This window comes from Globicephala melas, chromosome 5 (assembly GCF_963455315.2).
Source record: "Globicephala melas chromosome 5, mGloMel1.2, whole genome shotgun sequence".
NCBI lineage: Eukaryota > Metazoa > Chordata > Mammalia > Artiodactyla > Delphinidae > Globicephala > Globicephala melas.
Window position 1 is genome coordinate 64,658,949 of NC_083318.1, and position 21,049 is coordinate 64,679,997.

Sequence of the window (21,049 nt, forward strand, 5' to 3'; positions counted from 1 at the left end):
TTTTTCATATCTCTGAGTCTCTTTCAAGACTCATTCAAGAATCACATCTAATTCCAGAGCCAAGTTGCCTGGCATTGAAATCTGGCTCTGCCCTTACCAAGCTATGTAACCCTAGCCAAGTTCCTGAACCTCTCTGCAGCTCAGTCTTCTAAGTCTATAAAATGGGGATAATAATTGTATGTACCTCATAGTGTTTTCTTTCTTTTCACATCTTTAATGGAGTATAATTGCTTTACAATGGTGTGTTAGTTTCTGCTGTATAACAAAGTGAATCAGCCATATGTATACATATATCCCCATATCTCCTCCCTCTTGTGTCTCCCTCCCACCCTCCCTATCCCACCCCTGTAGGTGGTCACAAAGCACCGAGCTGATCTCCCTGTGTTATGCGGCTGCTTCCCACTAGCTACCTATTTTACGTTTGGTAGTGTATATATGTCCATGCCACTCTCTCACTTCGTCCCAGCTTCCCCTTCCCCCTCCCCGTGCCCTCAAGTCTGTTCTCTATATCTGCGTCTTTATCCCTGCCCTGCCACTAGGTTCATCAGCACCGCTTTTCATAGTGTTTTTATGTGAATTAAATGAGTTCATCTTTGTAAAGTGCTTAGAGTAGGACCAGGCACTTAACACTTACTATGTGAATGTTAAGTAAATTAAAGGTCTTGTCTTTATGAGGAGTTCCCTAAAGTTCACGCTTCCCCCACCCCTCCCCCCGCATATGCCTCCTCAGGTTAAACTGATGCTACTGATCCCTAACAGCATCTAGAATATTTCATGGCGCTCATTTTTAACGTTGTCAGTCTGTCTGTACTAGCCTATACGCTCCTTTAAAATAGAGCTTTTCTTATTTCTAGAAAATACATGTAGACACAGAATAAATGGTTTTTAGTGAATCGATTGGATGAGTCAACAAAGACCTCTACCATAGAAAATACAAAAACGTGTTTTTTTCCTTACATGACTTGCCTCATCTGTGAGCTCCTTAAGAACCCGGAGTATTTCTTATCTATTTTGTATCTCCAATGCCTGATATAGAACGTGTATTTACTCAATGAATAAATGGCTGGAGTTATTACTACCGAAAAGGCCAACAAAACACATAGAATTTTCAAGAAGAGTTTTGGAAGCAAAATTGAAAGAGTTATTTGATAGTTGGGCAAAACCACAGATCATCTTAGGTTAATTGGGAAATTTTTCCATCACATCAAAAATATCACAGATGAGATGTGTATCTCTGTATCTCCAATATCATGAGAGGAGCAACTAAAATAATCAAGCATTGGGTATTGGCCTTCCATACAAGACACAAGCCTCTTGAGAACAGAAAGATGAAGACTGAAAAGGAATAGGACGGGGGGCTTCCCTCGTGGCACAGTGGTTAAGAATCTGCCTGCCAATACAGGGGACACGGGTTCGAGCCCTGGTCCGGGAAGATCCCACATGCCGCAGAGTAACTAAGCCTGTGTACCACAACTACTGAGCCTGCGCTCTAGAGCCCATGAGCCACAACAACTGAGCCTGCATGCCAAAACTACTGAAGCCGCGCACCTAGAGCCGGTGCTCTGCAACAAGAGAAGCCGCCGTAATGAGAAGCTCGCACCACAAAGAAGAGTAGCCGCGGCTCAACGCAACTAAAGAAAGACCGCATGCAGCAACGAAGACCCAACGCAGCCAAAAATAAGTAAATTAATTAAAAAAAAAAAAAAAGGAATAGGACTCAAATGTCAAAAGCATGAAGGGTCAAGAGAGCCAGGGTGCAGTTAAATTAGCTACCTCTAAAAAGCCTGAAAGTTAGCTTTAGAGTGAAGAAAAATAAGCACTTCTTTAATGAGACATAGTAAATTGTAGAACCAGTTGATCTTAAAGGTAAAAGGGAGGGAAATGTAGGTAAGTTCCCCGGAATTTGAATGAATTCACTGATCATGAATCCACAATGTGTGGGTGTGTAGACATAATGGCATCTAGGGTTTGTATCTAACTGACATTCAAAGAGTGTAACTAGAAATTCATGAATTACACTGTCCAAAATATATCCCATGAAGCCTGCAAATGCCCTGATCTAACAGGGTATTTGTAGAGCTTTTGTGACCTTAAATGACCTGACCCAGCATAACACAAAAAGTGTTCTTTGTAATTAATTTCGTATGGAAACTAGGTAAACTAAGCTTCCCTCAGCCAGGAACAACTGCAAATCTAAATCCATTTATCTTTCTTCTCCAAATCTGTAGGACATCACATATTGACCAGAATGTCTCTTCAGAGGAAAATGTCAGCATAATACGTGGAGTTCATTTCTAGACATCCTCGAATGTTTGTTGTTTCTCCAAAGTTGCTGACAATGTGTCTATATATCAATCACCAGCATGTATTTATATAATATAGATCTTCTCTCTCCATGGAATTTAAAGCATTGTACAAGATTTTTTCTTTTTAGATGAATCCAAGATACAGACTTGATAAAGCACAGGACAACTTCATTCTTTCTTAACTTAAAGATTTAAACTGAAGGCATCTTTAGATCTGAAAAGATCCTCCTAACAAACCTTCTCTAAGCCCAGCTCTTAGAATTTATAAAGACCAAGACACCTCTCAAAAAGAAAAAAAAGTCTAGCAAAATTCTGGAAGTATAAAGACCAAGACGCCTCTCAAAAAGAAAAAAAAAGTTTACCAAAATTCTGGAAGTATCTTAGTGACATCCAGTTGTACCTAAGGAAAAATTCTCAGAACCTGAAAAGGCAAGAGTGAAGTGACTGACATTAAGCACTGAATCCATGGCAAAGGGAGAAATAAACTGTTTTTAGAAAATATATTTATTTATTTATATTTTTGGCTGCGTTGGGTCTTCATTTGCGTGCAGGCTTTCTCTAGTTGCGGCGAGTGGGCTTCTCATTGCGGTGGCTTCTCTCGTTGTGGAACGCGGGCTCTAGGTGTGCGGGCTTCAGTAGTTGTGGCACGTGGGCTTCAGCAGTTGTGGCACGTGGGCTTCAGCAGTTGTGGCTTGAGGGCTCTAGAGCGCAGGTCCAGTAGTTGTGGCACACAGGCTTAGTTGCTCTACGGCATGTGGGATCTTCCCGGACCAGGGATCGAACCCGTGTCCCTTGCATTGGCAGGAGGATTCTTAACCACTGCGCCACCAGGGAAGTCCCAGGGAGAAATAAACTATTGAGAACTTTTCTAGCAGGCTGCTGGTGAACATCTGCATCGTAAGAAAAGAGTTCAATTCAGCTTTGCCACTGACCTGCTCCCCCAAATTCCTTCTCTGACCCTGAATCTTCAGAAAAGAGATGGACACTATTAAAAACTAAAGGCAGGAACACTATTTGTTGTATAGACTGTAGTGGTTGTGGAGAGCAAAGACTCACCTAGGACGGGGTTTCCAAACCTTGGCACTACTGATTTTTGGGTCAGATAATTCTTTTTTTTTGGCGGTACGCGGGCCTCTCACTGCTGTGGCCTCTCCCGCTGCAGAGCACAGGCGCCGGACACGCAGGCTCAGCGGCCATGGCCCACGGGCCCAGCCGCTCCGCGGCATGCGGGATCCTCCTGGACCAGGGCACGAACCCACGTCCCCTGCATCGGCAGGTGGACTCCCAACCACTGTGCCACCAGGGAAGCCCCAGATAATTCTTTATTGTAAGGGGTTGTCCTGTGCACTTCAGGATGTTTAGAAGCATCCTTGGCCTCTGCCCAGAGACGCCAGTAGCGTTCCGCCCCTCCCAGACTGTGACAACCAGTAATGTCTCCAGACATTGCCAAATGTCCCCTGGAGGACAATCTCCCCCAGTGAAGAACCACTGGTCTAGAACCACTTTATATGTCAGCAATATTCACTACGTCAAATGGGATTCAAGAATCAAGAATCAAGCCTGTAAGAATTCTGTAAGATTTGTACAGTCCATCTAACCTAGCCATTTTCTTCCTGTGACTTAATGCCAGGGTGACTGCCTTTCTAATCCATCCCTACCCCCCGTCCTCATTTACTCCCACCATCTTGATCTTCCCCTTAGAAATCCTATGAATAGCAACCTTTTACAGATTTGAACAATGAAAGTAAAAAGACTTAGAGGGGGCTTCCCTGGTGGCGCAGTGGTTGAGAGTCTGCCTGCCAATGCAGGGGACATGGCTTCAAGCCCTGGTCTGGGAGGATCCCACATGCTGCGGAGCAACTAGGCCCGTGAGCCACAAGTACTGAGCCTGCGTGTCTGGAGCCTGTGCTCTGCAACAAGAGAGGCCGCGATAGTGAGAGGCCCGCGCACCGCGATGAAGAGTGGCCCCCGCTTGCCACAACTAGAGAAAGCCCTCGCACAGAAACAAAGACCCAACACAACAAAAATAAATAAATTAATAAACTCCTACCCCCAACGTCTTCTTTGGGGGGAAAAAAAAAAAAAAAGACTTAGAGGGACTTCCCTGGTGGCACAGTGGTTAAGAATCCGCCTGCCAATGCAGGGGACCCGGGTTCGAGCCCTGGTCCGGGAAGATCTCACATGCCCTGGAGCAACTAAGCCTGTGCACCACAACTACTGAGCCTGCACACTAGAGCCCACGAGCCACAACTGCTGAGCCCATGTGCCATAATTACTGAAGCCCGTGCACCTAGAGCCCGTGCTCTGCAACAAGAGAAGCCACCGCAATGAGAAGCCCACGCACCGCAACGAAGAGGAGCCCCCGCTCGCCGCAACTAGAGAAAAGCCAGCGCGCAGCAACAAAGACCCAACACAGCCAAATAAGTAAATAAATAAATTTTTAAAAGACTTAGAGAAATTTGGGGCTGTGCAAAACATGTCTAGTCCAAAATCTCCCCTCCTTTCTATCCAATTTTAAAGGCAAAGAAGTTGAAAGCCAATGAGGTAAATTGCCATGTCCAAAGTCACTTGTCTCCTAAGCCGAGGGAAGATCTTAGTAAGAAGACTGGTCCTGGTCCAGGGATTTTCCCAAACCCCACCTCATTTGGGAAGCCTTACAAGAATCTGAATCCTGACCACTATTTACCCTGGGCAAGCTGCTTGAAGACCTAATTCTTACAGTTGGTTCTGATTAAAGTCATGCCTGGCGTTATAGTAGGTTCTCCTTCAACGTCAACGATTACTGGGAGCCATTATTATTTTCTGTTTTCAACTTTCAACTTCACATATTCAGTTACAGATGGCTGTTAGGCAATTCCTCAAACACAAGACTCCCCTTTTCTCTATGATTCATTGCTGTAGGCACATACATGTAGTAGCCCCTCACCAAAGTATTTTCCTTATTGAAAACAGCATTGAAATAAATGCGAAACCTTCAAATACTACATATCCTTTTGAAAAGTGACCCATCTTATGCAAAACCAAAAACCACACCATTTGGCCCAATTAAGCAACACTAAATTTGCTTATGCCTCATGGGCTCCACTGGTGTTGACATACCAGAATGAAAAGACGCAGTCGTTGACAGTTTCTATAGCTGTGATTGCAAAACATTATCAACCTCCTCTCCTACGTCCACCTACTATTAATGGTTTACGGCTGTCTAAAACATTACTTCTTTGGACTAGAGTTTTCCATTGCTTCAAACCACAATATAGCATTTTATTCCTACAAATTTGGAAATATAAGCTCAATATTTTATTTTTAGAATAACCACTGGTGGGGGAGGAGTGCTTGCAGTGGTGGTACAGATATAGCTTCCATCCCTCCAAGCTCCAAAAGCCTCATGCCTTATTCGTTATCATATCCCCAACTGCTTGCTCTAGAAGCTCAAAAAACGGGTTTGCGGGCTTCCTTGGCGGCACAGTCGTTAAGGATCCGCCTGCCAATGCAGGGGACACAGGTTCGAGCCCTGGCCTGGGAAGATCCCACATGCTGTGGAGCAACTAAGACCATGTACCACAACTACTGAGCCTGTGCTCTAGAGCCTGCGAGCCACAACTACTGAGCCCGTGTGCCACAACTACTGAAGCCTGCATGCCTAGAGCCCGTGCTCCGCAACAAGAGAAGCCACCACATGAGAAGCCCGCTAAAGAAAGAGTAGCCCCCGCTTACCGCAGCTAGAGAAAGCCCACACACAGCAACGAAGACCCAATGCAGCCAAAAATAAATAAATAAATTTATTTTTTTTTTAAATTAAAAAAAAAAACGGGTTTGCTAGAGATACAAATCAGCTTTTCACAGTGTAGTTTAAAGTGTGTCCGTGTTGGCTTCCAGTTTCCACTCACATACTGTGAAGAAGTGCAGCAGACCCTTCGTAAAGTTAGGTAAGGAAGAGACAAGAAATATATTTGCATGCCCTAAATGGATCCATTTGTATATGCCAATATTTACAGCATGAATTTGCATGCCTCTAAGTGGTTGTAACTCACAAGGAGATCCACTGTACTTCAGGTTGTAATATTTCCTTTTTATCATCCGTAATACGGAGTCTTTGTTCATGCATGATTTACACTTAGTTTTCAATATTAAACATGTCATTTAATGTAAATTCAACACATATTAAATATGTATTCTATACTAAATATATTAAATATAAAATTTAATCATCTTAGCACATACATATTTATAATATAGTAGCATATCAATATGTTAAATATATAATGCAAATATCAAACAGATAGTTACTACTGAAATATTAAATATATATAGGATTAATCTGAATTAGAAGTTTTTTTTAATTTATTTATTTTTGGCTGCGCTGGGTCTTCATTGCTGTGCACGGGCTTTCTCTAGTTGCAGTGAGCGGGGGCTACTCTTTGTTGCGGTGCGCGGGCTTCTCATTGTGGTGGCTTCTCTTGTTGTGGAGCTCGGGCTCTAGGCGTGCAGGCTTCATTAGTTGCGGCTCGTGAGCTCTAGAGCGCAGGCTCAGTAGTTGTGGCGCACAGGCTTAGTTCCTCCGCGGCATGTGGGATCTTCCCGGACCAGGGCTCGAACCCGTGTCCCCTGCATTGGCAGGCGGATTCTTAACCACTGCACCACCAGGGAAGTCCAGAAGGTTCTTTTTTTTTTTGGCTGTGTTGGGTCTTTGTTGCTGCGTGCAGGCATTCTCCAGTTGTGGTGAGCGAGAGCTACTCTTAGTTGTGGTGCACAGGCTTCTGATTGCAGTGGCTTCTCTTTGTTGTGGAGCATGGGCTCTAGGCATGCAGGCTTCAGTAGCCGTGGTACTCAGGTTCAGTACTTGTGGCTCACGGGCTCTAGAGCGCAGGCTCAGTAGTTGTGGCGCAGGGGCTTAGTTGCTCCACGGTATGTGGGATCTTCCCAGACCAGGGCTCGAACCCATGTCCCCTGCATTGGCAGGTGGACTCCTAACCGCTGCGCCACCAGGGAAGCCCTGAATTAGAAGATTCTTAATGGCTAAAACTATATTTAAAATTTTTCAATGTTAACCCATCCCCCCATCACAGTTTCCGATATACCACAGATGCTCATTTCTTGTTCGAATACTGTTTAGTCATGTGTTATATATAAATAAAGGTCACACACCTTACCTACATGTGCAAATTTAGACACAGTGAAAAAAAATAATGAAATCCAAAATAGTTGCCTATAATAGGTGCCTCTCATTCTTGCTAGAAGTGCTGGATACAAAAGGGAAACTTTCAACATCTCTTTAGGATGTTTAACAGGCATCTCAGTAAACACGCCCCAAACTGAGCTCCTGATTCCCTCTGCCCCCCTCCAGCCTGTTCTCCTTTGGTCTCCCCCACTAAACCCAGTAACTCCAGCCAGAATCCTCATTCCTTCCCTCCACCCTACATCCAGGCCATCACCAAGTCTTGCTATTTCTGCCAGCCATTGGTGAAACCCATACCACAGCTGAACCGAGACTGTAAAAAAGGCAAGAGGGTGCACAGAAGAAATGGTCAACCCAGTTTACCAGCATGACCCTACCATCACTGCCAACTTCAAAAACGGACTCTAATCTCGCTTTGTCTGCGACAACATCCTCCCTTCAGTTCAGTCTTCACCCAATAGTCAGTTATTGTTTAACAAGTAAATTGTTTTTCTTGGCTTTTCATTGGGCTCAGGAGGAACAAAACTCTTTTCCGTGGTCATGAAGGGCCTACATACTATAGGACTCAGTTACCTCCATGACCTTACCTCGTGCCTCTCTGCTCCTTGCTCCCAGCAATGCAGCAACATCGGCCTCCTTTACGTCCTTCAACATGCCCAGCTTTTTCCAGCCTTAGGACCGTCATAAATGCTACAACTTCTAGACCTTTTCTTCCATCAGACACCTTCAGCATCACATCCCTAGAGGAGCCGTCTCAGAACACTCCAGCTCAGAGTCCCACCTTCTATTGTCTAGTACCGCTCAGTTCCTTCAGAGTACTGAATCCCATCTCCATCCCCAAAGAAAGTCCCATGAGGGCAGAGAACTTTTGTTCTCCACTGCATACCTAGTACCAGTATCTGGCACATAGCAGCTACTCAATAAATAACAGTTGAGTCTGTGTCTATACAAAAAAAATAGGTCATTTCAATGTCTGGTTTAAACCAATTTAATTCATATTCATCTTTTTTTTTCAAGTATACCTATTTACTAGGTCTATATTTTGATAAGTTTTTCTAACTCATAAATAATTACCACTAGCTCCATCTACATAGTATACTGTTAAAAACAGGTCTAATTTAACATTTATATGCTACCCATTTTTAATGTCCTATTCAGTACATATGATAAGGAATAAAATGATTTGCAGAAAGTACTAGAAATATTAGCTGATTATTAGGTATACTGAGGACTTTAAGAAATTTCTTGAATTGGACTTCCCTGGTGGCGCAGTGGTTGGGAGTCCGCCTGCCAACGAAGGGGACATGGGTTCGAGCCCTGGTCTCGGAAGATCCCACACGTTGCTGCAGTAACTAAGCCTGTGCGCCACAACTACTGATCCTGAGCTCTAGAGCCTGTGAGCCACAACTACTGAGCCCACATGCCGCAACTACCGAAGCCCACATGCCGCAACTACCGAAGCCCACGTGCCGCAACTACCGAAGCCCACGTGCCGCAACTACCGAAGCCCGCGTGCCTAGAGCCCACGCTCTGCAACGAGAAGCCACCACAATGAGAAGCCTGCGCACCACAATGAAGAGTAGCCCCCACTTGCCGCAACTAGAGAAAACCCGAGCACAGCAACGAAGACCCAATGCAGCCCAAAAATAATAATAATAAAAAATAAATAAATTTATTAATAAATAAAGCCAGGATCTTCATGGTGTACCTTCAGCAGAATTTACATAATATTTTGTTTGTCTTGTTTGTTTACTACAAAGAACCTTCCTGGAATGTACACTCACCTTCAAGACCGATTCTAGGGTCCCCAAGCCTAGTAGTCACAGGATTCCACCAGCCATTGAGGAAGTACCTTACAGAGCTATAGATCTAAAAATGGCAGGTAGACGCACAGAGGGAGCTGTACCTCCAAGACCCAAGAAATGCAATTTTGCCAAACCAAGGAAAATTGTGCAGAGGGAGAAAGTGAGGCAGGGGCTAGCAAACCAGTACGACAGATCAGAGAGAAGTTGTGCCAGTTGGTAAAGGCAGGACTGAAGTTTTGTAAAAGGTTCTGGGGAAACATTAACAACTCAGACAAAGGCATTAGCGCTCATTTCAGGCCAGGTCAAGGGAAAATACTTAACTGAGCCCTGCAACTGAGAAAAAATCTAGATGGACTCCTGTAGCAGCAGTTGGCACTTGGCAAAATCTCAAAGGTCAAAAGAGACAGTTTTAAACCCTTCCCCCCCACACACACACAAGTTGTCTTGACAGTTACCTTCAGAACAATCGTTAATTACAATTAAATGACAATAGAAAAAGTGATAAACAATATAGGAACATGAGTGAGTCAAGCGAAATTATCTGTAGGGCATGCAATTCACAAGACTGTTCAAAACTGAGCTGTAAGTTTTAGATGGAAATCGCAGAAAGATTGCCAAAGATGAGGCTTTGATTTGGAAACAGAGAAGTGCTGAAATGATTGCACCATCCCCACACTTAGCTATGCTCGTTACTTAGTCATGGCCTCCATCAAGGGCTCGTGGTGGCACAGAAAATAATGAAACCAGAGAAACCAGAGAAAATATGGCAGCTTAACAGGAGAGGTCTGGGGGAAAAAAATCATGCTTACTCAGAAAGATGTGTTTGTGGTTATATTTTGAGTAGAACACACAAGTAGTACTACGCTTTCAGTCACACCCGTGCTGTGTAAAAGCCTGTGTTTTATTCATTTATGTGACAAGTATTTATGGAGTACCTACTCTGTGGCAGACTCTGCTCTAAGGTGCCTGGGATACATCAATAAATAAAGCAGACGTTCTAGTGGGGAAGAGACAGACAATGAGCCATAAAATCACACAGCATGGAAAAAAGTACTGCATGAAAAAATAGAGCAGGGGAGGGAGATAGTGCCAACAGGAAGGAGGAAGTGCTGTCTTAGACAGAAGGAGAAAGAGTAAAGACTTGGAGGAGGTGAAAAAGTGAACCGTGGATGTATTGGGGGAAGACGGTTCAGGGAGAGGGAGCAGAGACTGCAAAGGCCACGGGGGCATGAAGCTGTGGCTAAAGCAAAGTGCTAACAGAGTCAGCGGTAGGAAGTGTGATTGAAGAGGTAATGGGACTAGAAAGGCAGTGCTTCATGTGGCTTTTGAGGGAGACACAGAGGCTCTGGAAGGTTTTCAGCAGGGGACTGACATGATGTGACTTTGTTTTATGAGTTACTCTGGATACTGAGTCAAGAACCAAGCATATGGGATAAAGGGCAAAGGTAGAAGCAGGGAGAACAGATAAGCAGACTGCAGTTCCCCTAACAATTTCATTGATCTCTAGCCAATGAGGAAAAGGCAAGACCCTTCACACGTTACTAGGATGTGTGAGAACATGGGTGTTACCATTTGATTCAGGGTCTGTGGGCCTCCTACACGTCCTGCTGCAGGGGTGACTCCTAGGTTCCACTCTGGGAAGGATGCTGGGAGAATATTCTAAGATCCCTGCCTTCCCAGGCTTGGTCTCATCTGCTGGGAGTGATTGTCTATGAATATGAAGCCACTGCAGATACAAGGCACAAATTCCAGGGCTCATTAGTACCCTCGGAGTTAGTAGTTTCTGTTTACTCATTGGCAACTCTACATATAACTTGAGGTGCATCCTGGAACCCACAATGTAGGGCAAAGAGCCAAGGAGGTACCTGGGCCAAACTATTGTTTGCACCAGCTGGTTAGAGCTAGCTTGTTACAGGATTCCCTTTGCTCTGCAAATAGGATTTCACTGGAGGCAATTCGCTGAATATTTCTTCAGCCACCTGCCCTCCTTCCTCTTGCCTTTGCTTTAGCCAAGAGTATACCAGCAGCCCCACTGGAAACACCACACCACTGTGGCTCACAGAGCTATCTATTCACTTGGTATTGTTCTTCCTCAGTGGATCTCTTTGTTCACTCTCCCTAATTTTGAGAAAACGCACTTTTTCCTATAATTATCTAATAAATTCCTTCTAATTTTGACAAAATGCATTTTTCCCCTTCCCATAATTACCTAGTAACAAGTCTGGGCCTTTCAAAGGATGTTAAAGAGCAGAAAAAAGAGGTATAAACTTTTAAACACACCTAAGGACTGCAACAATTCACTTCCTCCCTGCCCTTGGCCTCCCCCATCCTGCCATGCTTTCAGAGGCTTAGCTGTGGATAAAGCTTCCATTCTGGTTGCTTTCTGAGTTCACTACCTCTCCATTATATTCTATCCAACAACTTTTGCTAAAATGCTTGTGGAAAAAAGTAGAAGTCATCCAAATAAATATGATCCATAGGGCTTCCCTGGTGGCGCAGTGGTTAGGCATCCACCTGCTAATGCAGGGGACACGGGTTCCAGCCTTAGTCCGGGAAGATCCCACAGGCCGCGGAGCAACTAAGCCCGTGCACCACAACTACTGAGCCCGTGTGACACAACTACTGAAGCCTGCGTGCCTGGAGCCTGTGCTCCGCAAGCCACCGCAATGAGAAGCCCCCCACAACTGGAGAAAGCCCGCGCACAGCCACGGGAGACACAACGCAGCCAATAAATAAAATCTATAAAAACTATATATATATATATATATATATATATATATAAAATACATGCCTATGGAATGCAAAAATGCGTTATTTTAGATGGTAATTAATTTGGGCAAAGAAATTCTCATTTTATTTATTGAGCACTTAACTATAAAATAGGAACATTGAGGGGTGCAAATGTTATTCAGACACAAATCCTGCCTCTTAATTTGTTTGGCAGGGAAAACAGTATATGTACAAGTAGCAAGTGATATAAAATGCCATGAGAAGTGCACAGATAAGACACTGTGGCAGTTCTGAGAAAGTCTTATACTGTGATTATGATTATGACCAATTAACACTAACCAACAAAAGTCATAATAGGACCTACTTAAGTTTGCTGTATTGTATTAAGTTATTTTACACAAAATATTTCTACTTTGCATCAGCCGTTTCCAGAATGTATATTCCGTTGTCAGCAAGACACTTGCCAGTCTCTCACTTGACAGATATAATAGCATCATTCTTTTTGCTTCTAATCAACATCATATAGCTCTCTGAGAGAAAAGAAAAAGGCACCTTGGTGATTCTAAGTTACATTTTCTCCATACAACTAAGATACAAAAACCAAAAGAAACTTGCAAAAATAGTGCCTGCCTATAATGGCAATGGCACTTGGTCAAAAGGAGTGATCTTAGGAAGAGCAACCTGGATTACAACCAGCAGAAGAGGTCATGAAAGGAGGAGGATAGTGAGATAAGAATTCAAACACAGAAAGGCATCCAAACATGACGTGTATCATGATGACTAGGTACCATATACTGACTACACACCAGGCACTGTTTACACAGTAGATTAACTTATTAATCCTTATAACAACCCTGTGAGGTAGGCATTTCACAGTTGGGGAAACTGAGTCACAGAGAGTTTTTTTTTTTTTTTTTTTAAGGTAACCTGCTTAGAGCCCATACGTGGCCAAGCCAGGATTTGCACCAAGGTAGACTGTGTTCTTAGACACTTCCCCATGGAGTTTAAATTTAATGTGAATGGTCATCCTTTTCCCCCAGGTTGTCATTTTCACTCTGCTAGCTACCTTTTCTTTCCCTCCACACGCGACCAAATTTTGCTGACTACCCCCAGAACAAACTAGCCCACAGAGCCAAGTTCTCCTCTGCATCAGTACGCTGCAGCTTTTGCCTTTTATAATCTAACTAAATTCCAACGTAAATTCTCAACCACTACATTCTTCCCTGGGAAAGTCTAAAATAAAATAGTAAGATCATCTGCATGGAGAAATATGTCATAGATATTATCTGGTAGAATAAAAATAACAGCAACAGAAAAAACATCAGGCCATTGAATTTTCTGTTAATAATAAGTTGCAGTGCCCCACTGAGTTTTCTGTGTCACCAAATCCTCCCAGTTGTTACACAAAGGCAACTTTGTCTTGAGAAGGCGACTGAGAAGATGGGCTTAATCTTGGCAAGGGCTTGGTGTACCAAGAACCATGTTATTATTTTTAAAAATAAATGACAGCAAACAAAAAGAAATATTATTTAAGCTGTCTTTTCAAAAGGCACAGTGCTATCATCATCATGGACACGGATGCCTACTTTTCAGAAACATGAATATTTTACTTGAGCTCAAAAGGCCCAAATACACATTTTCAGAATGGCAATCAAATTGACCTAGGAGAATTAACATCTGAAAAAAATCTTATTCATTTTATTCAATACTTCTTTTTTTCTTTTGGCATGATGTGTAATGCTTAAAATGACTGAGCCAGGTCTCAGTGCTCTGAAAGGTAAATATTTTTTATTATAATTTTTACAGGCTGGCACTTCCTTGGTCAGGTAGAAGTGTCCTGTTCCTGTTTCAGCTACACAATGCCCCACATTTATTGCACTTCCACCCATTGCCCATTGTTATGTATAGTTAACTCTTGCTCACTCACATGTGGATTATCCATTGCTTCAGAGATCAGGTTGTTTTTTTCCCCAGTAGGTGGAAACTCAAGGAATATAAGCAAAATTGACTATTAGCCAAAGCAAAGCATAAGCAGGAGGCAAACGCTGTCAGCAAATCCCCTTTCATCAACATACACCCACCTACTATGGTCTTGGCACTGGGCCGCCATGTTCCTAAGAACCACAAACATACAGTATTCCCAAAGACAAATATCGTGATTTGAGGCCGGCGATTGTTTTCTTGATTAATGTAAATGGCTGTAATTTTAAGTATACATTTTGCACTACCCGGAATCTGCTGAGACCAAAGGATTGATATTTTCTCAAAAATCACAAAGGGTTTTCAGGGTTACACCAGCCCTTTGTCTTCTGATGTCATCTCTCTTAAGTGGCCTTCAGAAAGGTAGATTGTTCTTTTGATTTCTAAAATGACCCCACTCTTAAAACCTGATAGGGCTTACCAAAAGAGAAACTATGAAATACAGTCGAGCATTTCTATCATAGTATCAGTTTCCTCATGTTTTGTATTTTACAGACATATAAACTGTTTACATCTAAACACACCCACAAATCACTTTTGCATAAACTAAGTTCCTAAGATGACAAAAACTCAACATCCACAATGAAAAAGAATGCTCGTATTATATACCTAAATTACATAAACTAAGTTGTGATTTTTTTTTTTTTTCAGGTGTCCTTAAACCATTGCAGAAAGTAGAGGAAAGGCAGAGTGGAGCGTAGTTGAAAGAAAGGCTTGTGCCTTTTGTAATCAGTTTACTTTGGGTTGTACCTAGAGATGACATCTTGAACTCATTCAGATGAGCCATCTATTGCAGTGCACTAGGAGCATTTGAATTACAAAAGGGGGGTGAGCCTCAAATTCCTACAGTTGCCAGTTCACCTGCAATAGTTGGGAGGGCATCGATAATCTCCATGTGAGCTTTCGGGTGAACACATTACTTAACAGGGTTTGGTGCTCACTTGTTTCTTGGCATTTTATTCCTCCAGACACTCTCTCCCCTTCTACTTTCACTGGAAAATTCCTTCCTTGCCCCCTTTTCCGGGCAAAAAGTAAGAGGTTCTGAAAAGAGGGGGTACACTGACTTCTAGGGAAGGATATCCTTTCCCTCTGCCTCCTTTCCCCCATACACAGGCTGACAGAATAGAAGGGGAGGCAAATATGAAAGGAGCAGAAACAATCAGAAAGCAAGCTCAGATCATCTCAGGAGCGTTTTACTGACAAGATGATTCAGGACCACACACAAAAAGTGGCAGGGTGCCATTTCCCCCTAAATCCCTCCGTATGAGACGTTTTGAACAACTTGAGGTGGCAGTTGAACAATTACTTATTATCATTTCTATGCTAGTTCTTCTCTGGAGTTTCTAAAGGCCTTCTATCTCATAACCCAAGTCATCCCAGCACTGCCATTATTGAAAATCTTTTTCCAGTTGTCCTTTGAAACAATTGCTCTGAGCAGGTGGTTGTTTTGACTAACACACACGTCTTAGAATATTAAACCAGAAAATCAACATCGTCATAAGACACAGAGACTGGTCCCAAGAGGAAAAATATATCTCTTAATAAGGCAAGTAGCTGAAATGTTCCAATAGAACCTTTAACTTGGAATCATTCCGACAAACACTTTTTAAACTGCATTTACATATTCATTGTAATTTCACAAACGTGTGGCACACAAATTCTAGATTCATGCAAAATCTATCCTTTTTCTAAGTCTTATGAATCCCAAGCTTAAGCCCTCTTCAGAGTAAGTTTTTTCTAGGATTATGCGTCCTCTGGGAAATCTGAATCATAGTTTCACTTGAACCTTGGTCCAACTTTGAGGAGATCTCCCTCCCCCAACCAGCACCCCTGTATCCAGTCCTGAAAAATCAGAAGGGACTTGAAATGTGGAGATGGGAACCTGTCTGAAACAGGCAAATACTGTCCTACGGCAGTCAAAGCTCAATCATCTGGGACGTGATTTATTTTTAATCAACAGATCAAAAGTAGAATTTGGAAAGCAAATTCATTTTGTAAGAAAATAACTTCATCTACGTTAACCTTCTAATCTTTGTTTAAATTACTGAGAACAGGTTCTGTTACTAGTAAACCAAAGAGAACAGTCTAATCTGAATGCTCTTATCATGTGAGGGGAAAAAAATGGGAGTAGTGCTATACACTAGTCAGAGCAAGTACTGAAGACACGTGTCCAGAAGCACATAGTTTCCTTGCTTCCTATCTTGATTTCATCCTCAGCGTCACCAACTGTTTTGGGCAAAAATTTACTCTACAGCAGCACAGGTAGGGAATCAAAAATACATTGACAATTAAAACTATAGAGATTGTAGTAAAGTGATGATGCCAAGTTTTCAATCTTACAAGTTTCTGAAAACTCAGAAACTAAGAGAAAGATAATAAATCTTCAAAATTTGATTCACTTTCAGCATATGTTCACAAAAGACTCTTGAGCAGAATTTAAGTGTAACCTAGTCAGAAGCATGGCAGAGTTAGGCTAGGAGATTGGTTTCTGTCAGTTTATTTCTTCCTTTAACAAGTATTGAAGTAATGAGCTGGGCTCTTGTGAAATGTCTGATTCCTCATTCTCCCTGTGTGCAGTAATTAAGCAATGGTATGTATTGGGCTGGCCAAAAAGTTCGTTCGGGATTTTCCATATGTTACAGAGAAGTCCGGACGAACTTCTTGGCCAACCCAATGTATCAGAACAAGGTGAAGGGTGAGGTAGACAAGAAAGGATACAAAAACCCAAATTTCTTTCTTTCCTTCCTCCTGTTTCCATTTCAGACTGGTTTAGTTTTGTTTCCCTCCAAGATTTCATATCCTCAATCTGACAAGGATTATGGTTTAAATTAACAGCAACACAAACTCCTGCCAAATGCTATCTCATCGCCTTGACTGGGTACTTGGCTTTGTCTTTGTCTAGAGGTTGTGTTTTACTCTGCTGACAACCTTTCACCCTTTAGGACTGGCACCTGCAATTCTCAGACGCTCTTGGTCTAAACTGCAATGGTCCTTCAAACCGTGGCAACCTCTTCATGTTTGTGTTGTCAACCCTTTGCTTTCTCTGCCCTAAAAAATTTGTGTGACTTCAGCATTACAAGTTTGAAAGAACACATTTCTAACCTACATTCATGCTAAAGAAAACTGAGTGAGCCATTACAACGCCACTAGAAAAAAGTTGCTTGAGTTTTTGTTCAAATCAGTACAGCCTATGGGTGAGTACCTGGAGGACACTATCTCTGGTTAGCTTTCAAGAAAGAAGCCTCATCTCCAAATGCCTTGGGACAGTACCCAAGAGTATATGAACTTTTGCCTAAATAAAAAATGAATCACTTATTTGAAAAATTCCAGTTCATTTATTTTAACCGATTTCTTAAATATCCGGTGACTGATTTGTCAGCTGAGTTCATCAACTCAACGCTTCTATGCGGACTGAATTTTTAACTTTAAATAACTAAGCCTGTACTCAGTGTTACCTTGGGAGGTAAATAAGTACAAGAAGACATCACACGCCCCAGCAACCCTCCCCCACCCCCGCCTTACCACTCTCTTAAGCGAGATACCTGTCATAAAGGTCTCCTCAATCTAAGTTTAATAATCTGAGTCTAAAAAGTCACCTGTGCCTCTGGACGGCCCAATCGTATGCTTTCAAGAGCGAAAAAAAAAAATCTGTTTCTTGTATGGAAAAGGTTTCATCACCAGAGGAAACGATGGGGCTGACTGTATATGATTTTCTGCTTTTCCAGTAGCTGACGCTTTTAAAATCTTTTTATAAACCACTTCTTTCCCATTAAATATACCAGAGTCGGAACGGGGGATGGTAGAATGAGGGGAGATAAGGGCTAAAAAGGGAAGAAAACAAGATTTCAAAATTGGGACCCAAATGTAAGATTAAGGGACAGTAGTTAGAAGGATTGCCCAAAGCTACCTTACCTTTGTTATGTATTTGCAGTCGCCCACTTCAGAAATTAACACCATTCACAGCCCGGTAGCAATTTACAGAGCTAGGAAGTAACCTACAACATCTTCTCGGCCTCCCTCTTTTTAATGTAAAACCAAAATAAGGAGTGTCCAGCTACTCCCTACCGCGCCGCTTAAAGCAACAGATCTTTTGAGGCTTAACTCCCAGGCTCTGGGAATTCCACTTTGTCAGAATTTCTTAACCTTGGAAACCTGCAGAGAGAAACTCTCTACGAGGAAAACTCCCTGAGCCCCGGCTTCTCACTGTCCCAAACTGCACATTCCAAAGTGGGAAGCAGGAGCGATAACCAGAAGGCAGCTCTCTGGGGCTAAATTCCTGGCGGGAGCGTGAACTTGAAAGCGCGGCGATTCCACTGGCAGAGCGGCGTCGGATCCGCACCCGGGAGAGACCGGCGGCCCAGGGAGCCCTGCTGCGTCCGGTGCTGCGCGCGGGGAGCGCTCAGTCTCGGCTCCAGCTCTTCCCTGTTCCCTCCTCCCTCCTCCCTCTGCCCTCCCCCAGCCGAGGCTCCGCGCCTCACAGTAGCAAGGTTGTCTCTCGTCTACTCCCTTCCCTTAAACTCACCAAACCAGATTTTTACTCCCAGCACCGGCAACTTCCCGTAAATCTGCATTGAAATTTTATCCTGCTCGCTGAGCCTTCGCTGGCTGAAGGCCAGTGCAACATTCCTGTTGTTTTAGGAGGGCAGATACCTTTGCTGAAGGTTAAAAAAAAAAAAAAAATCTTGTCTTGACTGGGAGAGATTTGGGGACTTCACCTCACAGACTTCTCTCCCCGCTCAAAAAGTCACATCCATTTCAGACAGCCAGAAACAGCCCCAGAAGTGGCACCTGCGCCACCTGAGGACATCTGTCTGAATCAGACGTCTGGCCCCTTTGGGCTGTTGGGGGAACCCAAGCAGAACCACGTTTGAGGAATAAGGAACCAGCTGTTGAATCACGAGCCGATCAGTACACCCCACCCCCGTTCTTCCCCCGTAGGAAAGAAGTCGTTTGACCAGGTAGGATCACCGCGAGCTCGGCGGCGGGCCTGAAGACGGGGGAACCTCCCAGAGTGTCCTTACCTGAGGCAGAGCACCGCTTGGATGAGCACGGGCTGGAACGTCACGCGGACCAAGCCCTGACCTTTGCCGGGGCCTTCACAGCAGGGCCTGGGGCCTGGGCGCTGCTCGTTCAGAAGTGGCTCATTTTAATGCGCCCTGACCTAAAGTTGCAGCTGGTTTCTAGAAAGGGAACAAAAAACACTGCATTTAAAAACAGCAGCCAAGCCCTCCCTTCACCTTGCCTGATCTCTCGGTAGTTAGTTCTAACTCCCACCCCAGCCCCGTCGCAAAGAAATCCGCAATCTGTGCCCCACCCCTGCGCATTACCTGTTTATACAAGAGTTAAGGAGCCTCACGCATTTCAGTTGAGCGCTAAGCCTGTTTGTAGGCGCGTAATCGGCCAACAGGAATCGAATTCTGTGACTAAACAAACTAGAAGAGGAAGCAGGCACCACCAGGAACCTAAAACGGAGTTGTGATTTCGGGTTGCAATGTCATTCAACTGAGAAAAAAAAAAAGTGCTGCTTCTCACTGGGCTGCTTTAGTGAAGGAATACTCCAAAAATTTTTTTTTGCCGGTTAAATTAGTTAATACATACAAAAAGCTTAGAACAGTGCCTGGCACATTGTGTTAGCTGCCACTATATATTTTTTAATTATTATTATTATTTGTACTATGGCTTTTTTGTGAAGAGGAGAGGTCCTGAGCAGAGAAGTGGGCTCTTGATCCAGCATTGCCATTCACTAGCTGTAAGGCTTTGAGCCAGTGTTTTTGTTTTTGTTGTTTTTTTTAACCTCTCCCAGCCTCTGTTTCTGGAAGATTCTAACGATGAGGTTTTTGCAGTTTACATTCATTGTGGACAGTCTTGAATGTGATGGAAAAGAAAGGTCCTGTAAAATAGTGTTCAGATGATTTCCATCTCACTTAAAAGTTGCAAGGTTGACAAGATACATGAAAATAAATCGGCCTGTACACTCCATGAAGTTCACTAACAGAGAGGAAACTCAGGACCCTGCAATCTACCATGGATGTGTGCTTCATTCTAATTTGGATTTAGGCACTTAATTTACTGTCTGACCCTGGGAGAGTTACTTATCCTATTCAGTTAAAAGCCAATGCTGGACAAATAATGGTCATTGCCATTTGAAAATCAGTGTGAAATCGGGGGAAATAATTTTCAAACTCCTCATAAATATTCGAAAGTGATTATTGAAGGCTAAGATGTGATCAGTGCTGACACCCTTTTGCCTCCACTTAACTTCACTCTTAAAGAAAGAAATCATAGTCCCTTTACATGAATGAGGCTCTTTGTACTTTGTTGTGCACTTTCACCCACCTCACCTTATCTGATCCTACAGTTCTATCCTATGAAGTACTTTATCCCCATTTTGCAGATTGAAGGCACTGAGGTCAATTAGTGCAAGTTTTCCCTGAGTGGTGAGGCTGGGGTTGTTCTCAGTTCTAGTTAAATCAAAAAGCAGCATCTGCCACCTTTTGGAAAAAATGATTCCTTAAAACCAGCAAAGAATTCTGAAACATTTTAAATCCCTTTGATTTTTTTATCTTTCTATGGTGCAAGGCATAACAGATCAATTAAACATTTTCTGAGTTTTAGATTCATTCCTTGTCAGTATGTAAGCCAGAGTGAAGCATGAAGATCAGGCATGGAGAACTCTCCGAGGTTCTCTCACAGTATCTAAGCTGCCAGGCATGCCCAAGGGCTCCACAACCACAAGACAACTTAAACACTCCAACTCCACATTAGCTTGAATTTTTCTTTTCTTTTCCAGAAATATCTGGATTGTGGCCTTGAGAGCCTCCCAGTGTCAGGGACCCTCTGAGTTAAAGAATTCGAGAGGGGACATTCTCAGGCTCACAGCTTTTTCCACCTCAGAACAGGTTTTTCTACAGGAAGGACTGGGCCAAACCTGGGGAATAATGACCAGGAATAATACAATGAGTTTGAAAGTGCGAAGGTCAGTGACTGCAGGTGAACTGAAGCTGGAGTCATGGAAGATGGCCCTGGAAGCAAGTCCTTATGGCAGTTCTGAG

At 43.2% G+C, this 21,049-nt stretch overlaps 1 protein-coding gene across 2 annotated transcripts in view; it reads right to left on the bottom strand.

Annotated features, from left to right (window-relative positions):
* The window catches only part of RBM47 (RNA binding motif protein 47), a 162,721-nt gene extending 144,687 nt beyond the window's left edge, over positions 1 to 18,034 (bottom strand). For both annotated transcript variants that reach the window (XM_070045530.1, XM_070045529.1), the window contains exon 1: positions 17,910 to 18,034. The gene's annotated coding sequence lies outside the window, so the exon portion shown is untranslated. The remainder of the gene's footprint in view (positions 1 to 17,909) is intronic.
* Positions 18,035 to 21,049: the final 3,015 nt, after the last annotated feature.